Raw genomic sequence first — 15,237 nt, 5'->3', positions numbered from 1 at the left:
TCTTCTAGTCTATCCTTCCACTTGACTAAACACTCTTGTCATACAGAGTGTCGAGTTCTTTTCTCTTGAAATCTATGACTTTTTCTAATCCATGTTGTAAGGATGGGGTTTCGATAAGTTCTACTAGGATATCTTGACTGATGAGATTATCGTCATCACCCAACTTCTTTTTTAGTCTACTGAAATGAAAAATTGGATGAACTTTAGAGCTTTCTGGGTAAAGATAACTTGTAAGCAACACTACCTATTTTTTTAAGTATTGTAAATGGACAACAATACCTTGGAGATAGCTTCGGACTTCTCCCTGTTTTCAAAGATTTGGAATGTATAGAAACCTTTAAAAACACTTTATCACCTTCCTCAAAAGATAATTTGCCTACGATCTTTGTTGGCATAATGTTTAGCACGGTCCTGTGCTCTCTTAACATTGTCTTTTGCAATTTTCGTCATCTCTTGGAGATCCTGAAGAAAATCTTTAACTTTTTTTAATCTTTTCTTTCTCGAGGCCAATGGCCATAAGCCAGGGATAAAGAAGAATCTATTGTTTGTCTCTGCGCTTGCTAGACTTGGACTTGTAGTCAAATTTGTGGATGATAGATGTACTGTTCATGATTTGACTTCTGGTGATACGATTATTGTATCTGGCACCTTGTTTCGTGGGCTATATAGGCTCAATTCTTATGACAAGTGTGTGGAAGATTTAGCAAATACAATTTTTGATGAAAATGCAGTTTCAGATGCAAAACTATGGCATGCTCGTTTTGGTCATCTGAACTTTGCTAGTTTGCTGCGTTTGCAAAAATTTGATATGGTTGCTTCATTGCCCCCTCTTGAGGCACCATTGAAACATGTTTGTGAAGGTTGTATTTTGGGCAAAATGCAGCGTTCTACGTTTCCAAAGGATGGTTCTGTGCGGGGCACTGGCAAATTGCAACTTGTACATAGTGATGTATGTGGGCCTATGCAAACTCCGTCATCTGATAAACACTTGTACTTCGTGACTTTCATTGATGATTACTCAAGGCATGCATGGGTATATCCACTAAAGGCAAAGTCCGAAGTGTTTTTGTGCTTCAAACAGTTTTTGCTTATGGTTGAAAATGTATCCAATTGTAATGTGGGCACCCTCCGTTCTGATCGAGGGGGGGAGTACATGTCTAAAGAGTTTGATGCATTTCTGGCTAGTCGTGGGATAAAACACCAATGTATAGTGCCATATACCCCTCAGCAAAATGGTGTTGCTGAGAGGAAAAACAGGTCACTTATGGAGATGGCACGATGTATGGTCAAGAGCCAAGCTTTGCCACATGCGTTTTGGCTTGAGGCTGTCATGTGTGCTGCATATGTACTCAACAGGTGTCCCACTAAGGCCTTGCAGTCTATTACTCTATACGAAGCTTGGCATGGCAGGAAGCCTTCTATTGGTCACTTGCGTGTCTTTGGTTGCTTGGCCTATGCTTTAGTGCCTGTGCAACAACGTAGAAAATTGGATGATAAGGTTATCAAATGCATTTTTGTTGGTTACAGTGCTGAGAGCAAGGGTTACAGATTGTATCATCCGTAGTCAAAGCGTATCTTGATTAGTCGAGATGTTGTTTTTGTGGAAGATGCTGTGCAGCCTTTGTTATCATGTACCAAAGAGACAGGTGTGAGCTCACGGGATGTATTTGATATGTTGTTGCCTTGTTTATAGGTGGGAATTCAAATGTAAGTCCTAATGAGGCAAATATTCAGCCTATGCAGATTTCAAACGACATCATAGATCAGCCTATTTTTGATGTGAATTTACAGAATGTAATTTATGAAGATAGGGCTGAAAATGAGCAGGCTAAAGGTATGCCTAAATGGCTGGTGCAAACCTTGCGTGATAGTAAAATTGATGCACCTATGTCTAGTCGTACTCGTTCAGGTTTTCAGCATGCCTCTTATGCATCAGATTGTTATGCTTTGGCTGTGTCTAGTATGTGTGAAGAGGAAGAACCTCTTTCATTTGATGAGGCACAAAAATCAAAAAATTGGTTGGCTGCAATGCAAAGTGAATATGATGCTATAATGAAGAATGGTACATGGTCTTTGTGTGATTTGCCTATTGGTAAAAAGGCCATTGGATGTAAGTGGGTTTTTAAGTTGAAACGAAAGCCAGATGGTAGTGTTGATCGCTATAAGGCTAGACTTGTTGCAAAGGGTTATGCTCAAGAAAAGGGCATTGATTTTGATGAGACCTTTGCTCCCACTTGTCGTATGACTACCATTCGTAGCATTTGTGCATTGGCAGCTCATAATGGTTGGAATGTACATTAGTTGGACATAAAGACTGCGTTCTTGAATGGAGATTTGCATGAGGAGGTGTATGTATCGCAACCTCGTGGTTTTGTTCAAAGAGGGCAGGAAAACAAAGTGTGCAGGTTGAAAAAGGCTTTATATGGTTTAAAGCAAGCTCCACGAGCTTGGTATGAAAAGATACATGCATATTTGACTGCACATGGTTTTCAGAAGAGTCCAACAGAAAGCACTTTGTATGTTAAATGTGTGGATGATGTACATCTAATCATTGCTCTCTATGTCGATGACATGCTGCTCACAGGACCAAATGAGAGTCATATTGCTGATTTTAAGGCTAATTTGAATGCCTCTTTTGAGATGTCAGATTTGGGGCATTTGCATCATTATTTGGGGATACAATTTAAGCAGTGTGATGGAGGTATTGCTTTGTGTCAAACAAAGTATATTGAGACATTGTTGTCGAGATTTGGCCTTGAAGACTGCAAGCCTATTGCTACTCCAATGGAGACAGGTTTGAAGTTGAGTCTTCATGATGCTGGAGATCACTTTGATGTCACACTCTATCAGACAGCTGTTGGTTGCCTCATTTATGTATGCATTACGAGGCCGAACATTCAGTTTGCAGTCTCACAGGTGAGCAGGTTTATGCATAGCCCAGGGTCTCAGCATTGGAAACGCATCTTTCGCTACTTGAGTGGCACCATATATCTTGGATTGTTTTATCCCAAGGGGGGATCGTTGTCACCAGATTTACATGCTTTTTCAGACTCAGATTGGGCTGGTTGCTATGACACAAGAGTGTCCACAAGTGGTTTTTGTTTCATGCTCGGTAGCTCATGCATATCTTGGTTGAGCAAGAAGCAACCTACTGTGGCCACTTCTAGTTGTGAAGCTGAGTACATGGCAGCTTTCACAGCTACGGTTGAGTGTGTATGGCTCAGACGGCTTATGGTGGCTGACTTGGGTGTTGGACAGGAGTCTGCCACCTCTATCTACACTGACAGTCAGAGCACATTGGCAGTTGCGAGAAACCCAGTTTTTCATGCTAGCACAAAGCACATTGAGGTGCATTATCACTATGTCAGGGAGAGACTCTCAGCAGGAGAGATCAGCTTGGCCTATGTGCCAACACAGGACAACCTCGTCGATCTTTTCGTCGATCTTTTCACAAAGGCGCTTCCTCTCGTGAGAAGTTGGAAGCTTTTCGTAAAGCTTTAGGCTTGCTCCCCTTTGTGGACTGATCTACTTCGGGCATGACACTTTCCTATACATGAGTGCCAGCTCTCGTTCACACCATCACTCCCAGGGGGGATTTGTTGCCATATATATAGGCATATATATAGGCACTGATGTGTGTGAACACACTTAGGGCCGTCGGGGCACTTTTTCCCTCTTTAGGAGGTTTTTTCCCCCAGCTTGTACATTGACACAATCTAATACACTTTGTGTTGTGTGCATTCTTGCTTCTTCTTCTCCAAGCTTTGTGTGCTTTCCTGCAACCCTAATTCCAACATTTATATGAGGTGGGTACATGTCAACTTTGAGAGCTATACGATAACTCCTGCTTACTTATGTGGTAGCTTGTTCTTACACTCACTCCCTACCTTCCTTGTGCTCCATGGCACCATATTTCTCAATAGCAAAGAGGCCTACCAGCACCACATCAGAATGGTCAGACACTCCAATTATTTCTTCTACCAAAAAACTCTTCCACATTATAATCCACTTGTTTATGAAGATAGAAAATTTATCAAGCTACCACCAAGATTCTAAACTGCACTTATTCATCAAACTGCACTTATTCATCAAACTTAGGAAAGAAGCACCCACCTCTATATGCTTCTCCAAGATTATCTATTTCCCACTCCCTTGCTTTGCCTTCATCCTTCATAATAGTCTAGCTAGGGTATACGTAAGATGGTGCTGATGATTCCCTTATAACGAAGGATAGTACTAGATTGTATGCCAACAAAATTTAAAAACATCAAGATGCTTTAAAGCAAAATCATTATTGTTGTATTAGTTTTTGAGATTTATAACTACACATTGTAAACTCATGGCTTCCATGGATTATGGCAATCTCTATTTCTCACCTCAAAGTGTGTATCATTACAAGCTCCCATCCATACAAATGGCTAGTACTAGCGGCATAAGTGACATAGTACAAATAAAAGTTACTTATGAGGACACAACCATTGTTACTTACAAACCTATGTCATGTTTCCGAGCTTAGTATTCACATTGAAAAAACATCATATCCTCATTACATTCAAGTTTTCAAAGACCTTTCATTTGTGCATTTCAATCAACAAAATTGATACATAACAGACAATATGCAAGAGTACAGTAGTGGACATTGATACCAAGGATGTTGTCCTCCCTTGGCTTCTTTCGCTAGGTGCTTGGCCATCCACTTTATATCTTCCTTTGATGCATGGCAGAATAGGGTCTCTTTTTTAGCACACCCCAACGTGCAAATCTATGCCATGAGATGCAATGTTGTTGATGCTACTCATAAATAGGGCAAAGACTTAGGGTTTGTTGACAAGACAAGTACACTTTTAGAATAATCATCACAACACTAGGGGTTTATAATTGTGCTTGTCATGTCTTGCTACAACTGATAGTAGCTCTCCTTCATTCTTCGTGGTGGACACATCAAGTAGAGAGGCCTCAATGCATGGGTGGCATCTCATGTCATAAGAAAAAGGTTCAAGGAGTGAACTTGCTTTAAAAATTACAATCTAGTCAATAATATTATCATATATTTCCAAAATATGGCATACCTCATTTGATCTCTTCCATCCATGCATGTACATGGTGGTTTGCCATCCAAAATGTAAAAAACCTTGTTGCTAAGGAACCCCATCCCGTGTTGCATTTCACTTTCTCAAATTTCTCGTTCTTTTACATCCATGTATTGTTCCACAAGAGCTTGGTGCCATTAAGACCTCGTGATGCCAAGGAAGGCATTCTCAAGGAGTAAATAAAGTGGTCTTTATCTCGTACATAGCCTTGGTTAAAGAACTCAATGTAAAGCTTCTTGTGACATTCATTGATCCTTAAGATAGAAGGATTGGAGATAAGGCCATAGTCCATAGTAAAAGGCAACTTCCTCACGTGTATGTACAACTTAATCTGGTTCTCAATGTGATTATACACATGTCTTGGGAGTTTTACAAGTATACATTGTGAGCAGCTTAAAGTCAATCCCTATACCATGCCCATGTGAAGCTTACTGTCATATTTTATCACGAATACATCTTGTTTGTCAGCCTTATCCTCCTCATCATTGACAGTAGTCGTAGCCTCATACATGGAGTCATCTGTGAATCTTTTGTTGGATCTTCCTCTTTCCCCATGTTTTTGTTTTAATTGCTACCTCATAACCTTCAGGAATTTCACTTTGAATGACAATATTTCTTCTCTTCCTTAGAGCTGGGGGGTTGTGGAGATCTTCTTCATATGGACACTCTTTCCTTGAGGAGTAAGAAAAGTTATATTTTCCTTTTCCTTCAACATTTTCCACTCTAACTCTTCATAAGCAAGTTTTAAATGTACTAAACTATCATGTACGAAATTGTAGAATAACTTACCAAACTTGACTTGAAAAAAATACAAAGTGAATTCAAAACATCTTCAAGCATGTTCATATCAACATGCGGAAATGGATGGGACAGACGCATATTTTTTTCTAAACATTTCTCAACCATAAACCAAATATGTCCTTCTGGAAAGGGCACACTATGCATGGTTTGAATGGTACTAGGAAGTCTCCATAATTTTTCCCTCACCAACTTTACCCTCGTGAAAGATATAACATCCCCACATATAAACTCTTGCAATTACAAGTCCTAAAATTAACACAATCCCCTCTAGGCACAACTACCACAATTGAAGGGCATTGTCTACCACTTGTGGCCCATCAACTCGTGTCCATCCTTGGTGACTGGAAGAGGTTGACATGATTAACAACTCTTGTAGGGCATTGCAAAATTCAAATAAATTGACAAGTTTCCTCCCAATTTAGCTAATACCTATATAGAGGTGATTTAATTATCTCACATTAGTGGCGAGTTTGAGTGGCCATTTACTGTCCTTAAGAGAAGGTGATTTTTATTGCATTCTATTCTCTATATAAGGATAATATCAGTATATGGACATGTCCTGTGGATAATGAGCAAGCCATCACTCCAATATAGGGATAGTTGGATTTAGAACCCCAAGCCATCTTAGATATCAGAGAAAAATCTTAGGAGTAAAACTCTTAGGGAATGCTTATTCAAGTGGAAATTCTACCCGTAGAAGACACCACTTGGGAGAAAGAAGTATGTGTCTAATCCCAATCATGTCCTATGGATGACAAGCAAGCCATCACTCTAGCACAGGGATGGTTGGATTTAGAAACACAAGCCATCTTAGATAGCAGAGAAAAATCTTAGGAGTAAGATTCTTAGGGAATGCTTAGTCAAGTGGAAATTCTACCCCTTAGAAGATGCCACTTGGGAGAAAGAAGAATTACTCTGATATTTCCCCCAACTTGCGAGATGAGGACATCTCAATTATTTAAGTAGGGAGGGTCGATCTCATAACCCTTGAGGTCTCCAAGCTCTACAACTCCTTGAGAAGCAATTCCATCGCGTCTCCTGCGAATGTTGTCACACCGCCACGTTGCACTACGGGTCCTCGTCCCTCCTCTCACCTCACTTCACTCACACACTCATTAGCATGCATTAGGGAGAGAGATTAGCAAGAGGATTAGCAAGAGCAAGACTCAATTGCACAATGGGAGAGTATCTTGTATTATGAGAGAAATTCACTTACATACATGGCCATAAGTGTTCACACTCACTAAAACTATGGCCGACCGGGCACTTTAGGCTCATAAGAGGCCTAATGCTATTACAATGGCTACTCTCATAATATATCCATGAAGTACATCACTTAGGACTTGATCCTAACTTGCTACCACACGCTCTTGAAGCGGGAATTGCCATAAATACTCCATCACACCATTACGGGCGCCCGTCCAAGTTGTAGCTTTGGACACTATTGCTTCATATCTTGAATGTACGACCCTTTGGTGTATCTACTGTGACTCTTTGATGCAAGATAATGGCGGTATCTCGTTGGTGTATCTACTGTGACTCTTTGATGCAAGATAATGGCGGTATCTCTTGTTAATCCTAGAATTGGATTAACATTCCCCCTTCCTGATGGTGCGATCGCGTCCTCGTGATCGTGTTGAAGACCTTTGTGTGAGGAGAATGAACAAGCTTTGGCGATGGCTTTGATGTTAAATGACGTTCAATTGTCTTTGTTTCTCTTGAAGAAATAAGAAAAACTAGTTAATGAATGAAGAGGTTAGTGGTTTATTGGAAATTCCTAACATGGTGGTGAGTGGAGTTTTTTGCGAATAATTGCATTTTTACATTTGTGTGATTCCCCCCTTTTTTAGGGGGCTCAATTTGTTTTTGGCAATCATCAGCAAGGTTACATGTGATTTTTGTTAGTGGGGACACTAAGAGATGTTAATAATAGGAGAGAAGAGAGAGAAAGATCCAGAGGAACATAGACTTAATCATCAGAACGAGATGGTGATTCTCAGTTCTTCATTTGATTCATTGAAGCGACATTCATCGTTTGAAGTAATGGGCTTGTGATGATGTCCCTTTGTGTGGTAGGACTCTTGTCAAATGTTGTTGAGTAGGACTTGATTCTATCTTCTTCTGTCTATGTGCTTTTTATGTGTTTATGCATATTTAAGTGCTCTATGAAGCAAATTTACATGAAGTACAAAAATTGAGTCATATAGACTCTTATTGAACTGCTCTGTGTTAAAGAAGCCACTTGTTGGTGAGGATTGAAAGAATTACGTCGATTTGCGAGGCTAATATAGAGATCGTCATCACTAGGGATTGAAAATCATTGAGTTGTGAAGATTGTGGCATCGTTTGGAGAGGTTTGTAATTTGAAGGAAAATTCCAGGCAATGGGTTGTACCATTGACCAGGCTTTCGCCCACCATGGCCCCCCCATCCAGAGATGTACCTGGAAGTTGTTGATGGTGAGGCTTTGGTGCAAATGTTCTCCAGTGCATGAGTATGGATACGTACTCATGGAGCAGCTGCTACATTAATTTAGCCAAAAGAATAGTAAACAATAAGCTCAACAAATATATAGTGGCTATTGCGTGATATGGCTTAATCCGTGATGGGGCTTAAATCGTGAAAGTGCAGGTTCTTAAGCCGTGAGATGGAACTCCGTGAATTTACAGGCTTTGACCTCGAGGATTTTTTTTGGGGATTTTATGGATCATTTAGGTCATGATTTGCAAGCAACAACTTCTTGTGCGCTCATTTCTAGAGGGGTGATAAGAGCATTGTTATTTTGTTCTTGATGTCCTCCTAAGTCTCCGTATTGATTCTTGAATTTGTTTGCTGAAATGATGTCGAGAGGCAGTAGAAAAGACTCCTGATTATTTGCTTGAACAAACAAGCTCTTATGTTGGTGCTGAATGCACGAGAGTAGTTGAGTGATTTGCTTACTGTTTCTTGGGCCTCCATTCTTGTTGAACTATAGGTGAAGTTGTTGGGGTTGAAGTCGGTGGAGGTTTTCTTCACATTGTTCAATTTTGGCAACCATATGATGGAATTACCATCATAGTATCCTTGTTGTTGAAGTACATGCACAGGCATCCATCTTTGACGAACACTGTAATTTGGTGGCCGATGTGCTTGGTGTTGAGGCTTTCTTCTTTGTGCAAGCTTAGGGGACTTTGTTATGCACTTGGGGACCCAAGCTTTGGTATTTCTGGTAGCACCCTTGTGCTTGCAGTAGTGTTTTTGGTACCCACACTTGTTGCATTGGTGGAGTTCTTTGAGAAACTTACATAGGCTTTTGTGGTGGACGGTGTTGTGGAGTACTTTTCTTTTTCCTTGGCTTTCGAGTGCTACGTTGAGGAAGAGGTTTTGACTATGGAGGCACCCAAATTTGATTGGCACCTTCATAGTAGCCTTGAGCTACAAGTAGCTGCTTCATCTAGTGAATACATCTAGTGAATACAACGATTCACCTATCCAAGTTCTGCAGATGACATCATACTCAAGGGAAGCTAGGGTAACATGGAATGTAAATTCCATATCGCCACCATCGATTGTTTGAGTAGTGTATCTAAAGTAACTTGGAACTTCAATGTTTTGTCAATTGGCTCCTCTTGCAAAACTATTGCCTATAGGGATGAGTTTAGGTTGTCTCATTGACACCCAAGTGTCATTGTCACAATGTTATGACTAGCTCGAGGGCTAATCAATGCGTGTTTGCGTTGAACATCATTGCATGTAGGGAAATCCAACCATACCATGATAGAATCTTCCAAAGGAACCATGGGTGTTTCGGTTATTGTTTCAGCTTCAGATCCTGTTTCTGTTTCATATTCCCATTCACTTTCATCCTCTGTTTGGATCTCAGCTTTTTCAAGAGTACCCAATGCGTACATTGGCACACTCGGACCTCTGAAAATTCTTAATGAGGGCTCCTCACAGTCGTGTTTTATGGAGTTCGTTATGTCCTTGTATAACTCAGGTTGAGCCATTAAAGGTGCAAGTGCCGATGTGATGCTGGCTTTATGAGAGAAGAGCATTCCTCCGAATGAGGGTTTGAGAGACTGTTTTAATCCTGTAAGGGAATTATTGAATTACTCACGTGCTTTCTCAAGCGTATAGTTTGTATAGTCTGTTTCAAATGACTCTTCTATAGAGAGTATGTCTTCCTCTTAAAAGGGGAAACGATACTCATCTAGGCTTTGTATTTTGGTTGCTGTTTTAGGATTGGCATTATGAGGCTCAATCACAACCGGTGACCCTGTAAGACATTCATCCAAGCTAAGCATGATCTCCTGAGTTTGCTTTTTGCATTCCGCATATGTCATATGATCATTATTATCCATTTGGGGTGGTTGGGTGGGTTCTAGTTTCTTGATTGGTTTATGTGGTGCACTGAGTGAAGAGTAAGAACTTGTTTAATCCTCACTTAGTGATGTACTAGAACTTGTTTCATTCTCTGACTTTCTTTGGTTTGTCAGTATTTCATTATGTTTACCTATGCGACGAGATCAAATTTTCTTTTTGGTTTTTGTATCTTGCGTCACACGTATGGGTATTGTGGTTTGTGTTGTGTCTTTTGATGTGAATGCTTTTGCATCTGTATAGCTTTTGGCTCTTTCATGTTTATGTCTCTGTTTGGGTTTATGTCCTCTACAGGCTCCTTTTCCCTGTCTTTTAATTCGACCTTGGTTTCGACAGTTTGTTGTCTTTTGTTTTTCTTGATTTTAGAAGGTTTTGCTCCTTCTTTTAGGTTCTGTTTTGAAGCATGTTCTTCTACCCATGTTGAAGTATTGTCTTTTGTGTTCCTTTTGACTGTTTCTCGTGCCTTGGCTTGTAAGTGTGTAAGCACATTCAAGGGCACCGTGGACAATTGCCCATTTTGTACACTTAAGATGTTAAGAGTTGTATTTTGTGGGATAAGTTACATTGAAGCAACTCGTCTTGGGCAATCTTGGAAAATGTGATCAATGCCACATTGTTCACACATGGGTCATACGGTGACAGTGACTATGGACATGTAAGTATTCCAAACTGTGTAGTCTGCCACCTTGTGAGGTCCACGACAATAGAAACACTGAAGTGTCCGATTAACTGCTTCTTGAGCAGTTTCTACCCTTTGGACTGTTTCTTTTTGGTGCACGAGAGATGGAGGTTTTGAGTCCATTGTGGATGAAGCGGGACATTTTTTAGTATCATGTGGTCAAAGGTTTTACAATATATGCAATATAGAAGAACATGTGCCTTGTATACACAATGAGGATTGGGATGATCGTATGATTGCACTCAACACAAGGCATTTCGTTCCTCACTTTTAGAGGCATTAAGGATGCCTGGTTTTGAAGGTTTTCATCCTCTTTTAGAGATGTTGGCTGTAAGGTTTTGAGCAAGGCTGCATAAAATTCTGGGAATGTCAATTCCGAGATCGATCTTTCTTTTGCCATTGCTTCACTGGGTTTAGATGAGGAACACCTCGTAGCATGATCATCTTCGAGCATGTTGTCATCTAAACGTATTGCTTCTTTGTAACATTGATCGAAAGTTTCCAGATTGGATACAATGATCAAGTTGTGTAAGCTATATTCTTCAAGCCCATCATGAAACATCTCTTCAATTGAACATCGTTTAATTTTTCCTATGACTCACAATGTGAGTCCAAGAGTTTTATCCTAAGGATAAATTCTCTAATGGATTCATTTGGTTGATGCTCAATTGAATAGAGTTCTATTGCTGTACTCCGCCGATCACCTTGTCTGGAAAAGCCATGTATAAAGGCTGATTTCAAGGTTTTGAAGTTGGTCTTGATCGCCGGCATGAATGCGATGAACCATTGACTAGCTTTTCCCTCTAAGCATAAGTTCAACCCATGTACCTTATGTGGGGTAGTTGGGATTTCTAAAGGGTTCACATCTCTGTTCAAACATTTAAATGAATTGAACAGGGTCTATTGTTCGGTCATATTTGCCCATAATTTTAGAAATTTGTATAGTCGTATTTCTGTATGAATCACTGAGGCTGTATGTGAGTGCTCTTGTTGGAAGAGACTCAATAAGTTCTTGTGCCACCCTCTTCCTAGACTAGTCCGTATGTCCAAGGTATGGGCATCCAGGAAAGGGTTGGTACTTATAGGACTTGCAGGAATGTTAGGCAAGGGACGAAAGCTCAGTGGGATCGAAGTCATAGGGGGTGTAAAACCCGATGACACGCTTGTTAATATAAGCATGGCCCAATGGCATTGGGAGGTGAATTTGTGGCATAGATCTCAATGGCTCGAAGATGTCAGCCATTGGGTTCAATCCTTGTGTGATCCTTAGCAATCCCTCTATTGTGGCCATGTCAGAGTGCCTAAATGCTTCTTAATGAGCAATCTCAGTTTTTTTTTGTTTGCTTTTTATACTTTTCCACAACCCGTACAGTCTCAAGAGGCTTGGCGTACTCTTCGTTGAATCAACGGGTGTCCGTTTTCCCTAATTAGCTTAGGCACTATACGTACGTGAACGACCTATAAAGCGTATGCTAGGAACTTCCCAAATGGAAGAGGAGGGCCTAAAACCTATTTTCCATCACTGTCTCAAGACGGAAAAAAGTTTCGAGAAATTTTTCCCTGTTTCGCAGCACGTTTTTGAGAGTGTTCCAAAAGGAATTAGTAGCCCGAATATGGCTCGCCCGTCATTTTCATGCTGTTTTTTTGCCATTTTTTCGTGGTTTTTGTGTAGTTTTTCACCTTGATTTTCGGATCAAATTTTAAGGCTGCTGTGGTCGGAGGCCAAAATGGTCGATTTTGACTTCAGACGACTACGTCCAAAGTCAAAGAGCTCGATGTCAGCTTTCCGATGAGCCGTAGGAGCGCCTTCATTGGATATACGGTTTAGGAGATATGGGCCTTCAAACAGGTGTGGTTTCCAGAGCCTTTTTTTTTTGGCCGACGGACCCCTTTTCACGTCAACTTCACAAGTTTTATAAATTTTTTTTTCGCATGAACTCTAGTTCTGTGAAAGTGCAGAAAATGGTTCACACTTGTGAGCCGGACTCTACGGAATATTAAATTCGATTTTTTTGTGTGAAACCTTAGGCTTTCATGTCGTGAAACATTGAGTGTTTCACGTCGTGAACCGGACTCCACAGAATATTAAATTCGATTTTTTTTTCGCATGAAACCTTAGGCTTTCACGCCATGAAACATTGAGTGTTTCACATCGTGAACCGGACTCCATGGAATATTAAATTTGATTTTTTTTTTGCGTGAACTCTAGTTCCGTGAAAGTGTAAAAAATGGCTCACACCGTGAGCCGGACTCCACGGTGTGAAACCTTGGGCTTTCACACCGTGAACCGGACTCCATGGAATATTAAATTTGATTTTTTTTTTGCGTGAACTCTAGTTCCGTGAAAGTGTAGAAAATGGTTCACGCCGTGAACCAGACTCCACGGAATATTAAATTCAATTTTTTTTTATACATCTGAACGTTCACGACCGGATTTCCGTTCACGGCTGGAATTTTTCCGTTCACGGTCGAAATATTTCCATTCACGTTCAAATTTTTTTCTGTTCACAGCCGTTTTTTTTGGAGTCTAGTGGAGAAATACAAATTTTTCTTTTTGGAGAGGACTATTTTTTAATTTAAAATAAAAGAGGTATGGGCATTTTCCCAAAAAAGTAAGTGGGAATAAAAAAAGTTAACCTTTTAATGACACCCCTTACACCCTTTATAAACGACTCCCAAAATGGACAATTTTGACAACTCATGAGCATCTACTCACATTGAATGCTCATTAGCCTTAATGAGTTATGTAAAAAAGTGATTAAAGATCAATCCAAAATTAATCTTTTCATTAATCTTTCTCTCTTTGACATTAATCAAAAACTCTAATTAACCACTAATCCCTAATTAATTCACACAATCGAGCACATCATTGGATAGAGCAAGGGAATGCTAATCTTTGTGCATCAACAATTGTGTAAATTAATGTAAATTAATTTAAAGTAAGAGATTAATTAGACTCTTAATTATAGTCTCCTCTTTTAAGGCAAAATTAAGCAAAAATTGATGCGATTAGGTGTTTTGATGCATCTAGATGCTCTCAAAACACTCAAAACCCCAATATTTCGACTACTCATATAATCAATTTAGACCCCAATTAACATATTTTCTAATTTTTTGGCCTAACGATTTTAAGAAATTTTTTTGAAAGATTAAGCCACTCCTAATGCTTGCTAACACTCTAATCTAAATAATTTTAACAAAAAACACACAATTAAACTAAAATTAATGATTTTAGTTCTATGTTTAAACTAAAGAGAACTAACATTCACTAAAAATTGCATTCTATTGCATTGTTTGATGCAATGGATGCAAAGTACGCCTGATACAAACTATGTGCAAGCCCTAAGAACATGAAAAACAACAACAAAAATAACAAATTAATCTAAAAATTAAGCAAAAAGCATTCTTTTCAAAAACAAAAAAGAGAGCTATTCTATACCAAATCTCACACAACTTACCATCAAATCCACATCTTTTTCATGGAAACCATTAATAAAGATAATGGGTAATGGGTTATACGTAGATTAGAGGTAAAATGATGGAAAAATCCAAGGGATGGCTCTCCGGCACCAGCGCCAAAAGTGTTATGGCTCACCCTAACCCTCCTTAAAACACATCCAAAAAAGAGATTACTTGGTGAACCGCAACTATCGTGATGAGGATCTTTCCAATGGCCGAGCTCATAACCCTTGAGGTCTCCAAGCTTTACAACTCCTTGAGAAGCAATTCCACCGCATCTCCCATGAACGTTGTTACATCGTCGCGTTGCACTACTGGTCCTCGTCCCTCCTCTCACCTCACTGCACTCACACACACTCACTAGCATGCATTAGGAAGAGAGATTAGCAAGAGCAAGACTCAATTGCACAATGGGAGAGTATCTTGTATTATGAGAAAAATTTACTTATATACATGGCCATAAGTGTTCACACTCACTTAAACTATAGCCGACCGGGCACTTTAAGCTCATAAGAGGCCTAATATTATTACAATGGCTACTCTCATTATATATCCATGAAGTACATCACTTAGGACTTGATCCTAACTTGCTACCACATGCTCTTGAAGCAAAAATTACCATAAATACTCCATTACACCATTACGGGCGCCTGTCCAAGTTGTAGCTTTGGACACTATTGCTTCATATCTTGAATGTATGATCCTTTCGTGTATCTACCGTGACTTCTTGATGTAAAGATAATGGCGGTATCTCTTGTTAATCCTAAAATTGGATTAAGAACTATAGGTCCCATGCATCTTAGCAATTATAAAGGCTCTTTGTTGTGATTCAAACCATGGTTATGTGGTT

The sequence above is a fragment of the Cibotium barometz genome, chromosome 62 (assembly GCF_041138505.1).
Source record: "Cibotium barometz isolate CiBa-2024 chromosome 62, ASM4113850v1, whole genome shotgun sequence".
In the NCBI taxonomy this organism is placed as follows: domain Eukaryota; kingdom Viridiplantae; phylum Streptophyta; class Polypodiopsida; order Cyatheales; family Cibotiaceae; genus Cibotium; species Cibotium barometz.
Note: the sequence above shows the minus strand (reverse complement) of the source record.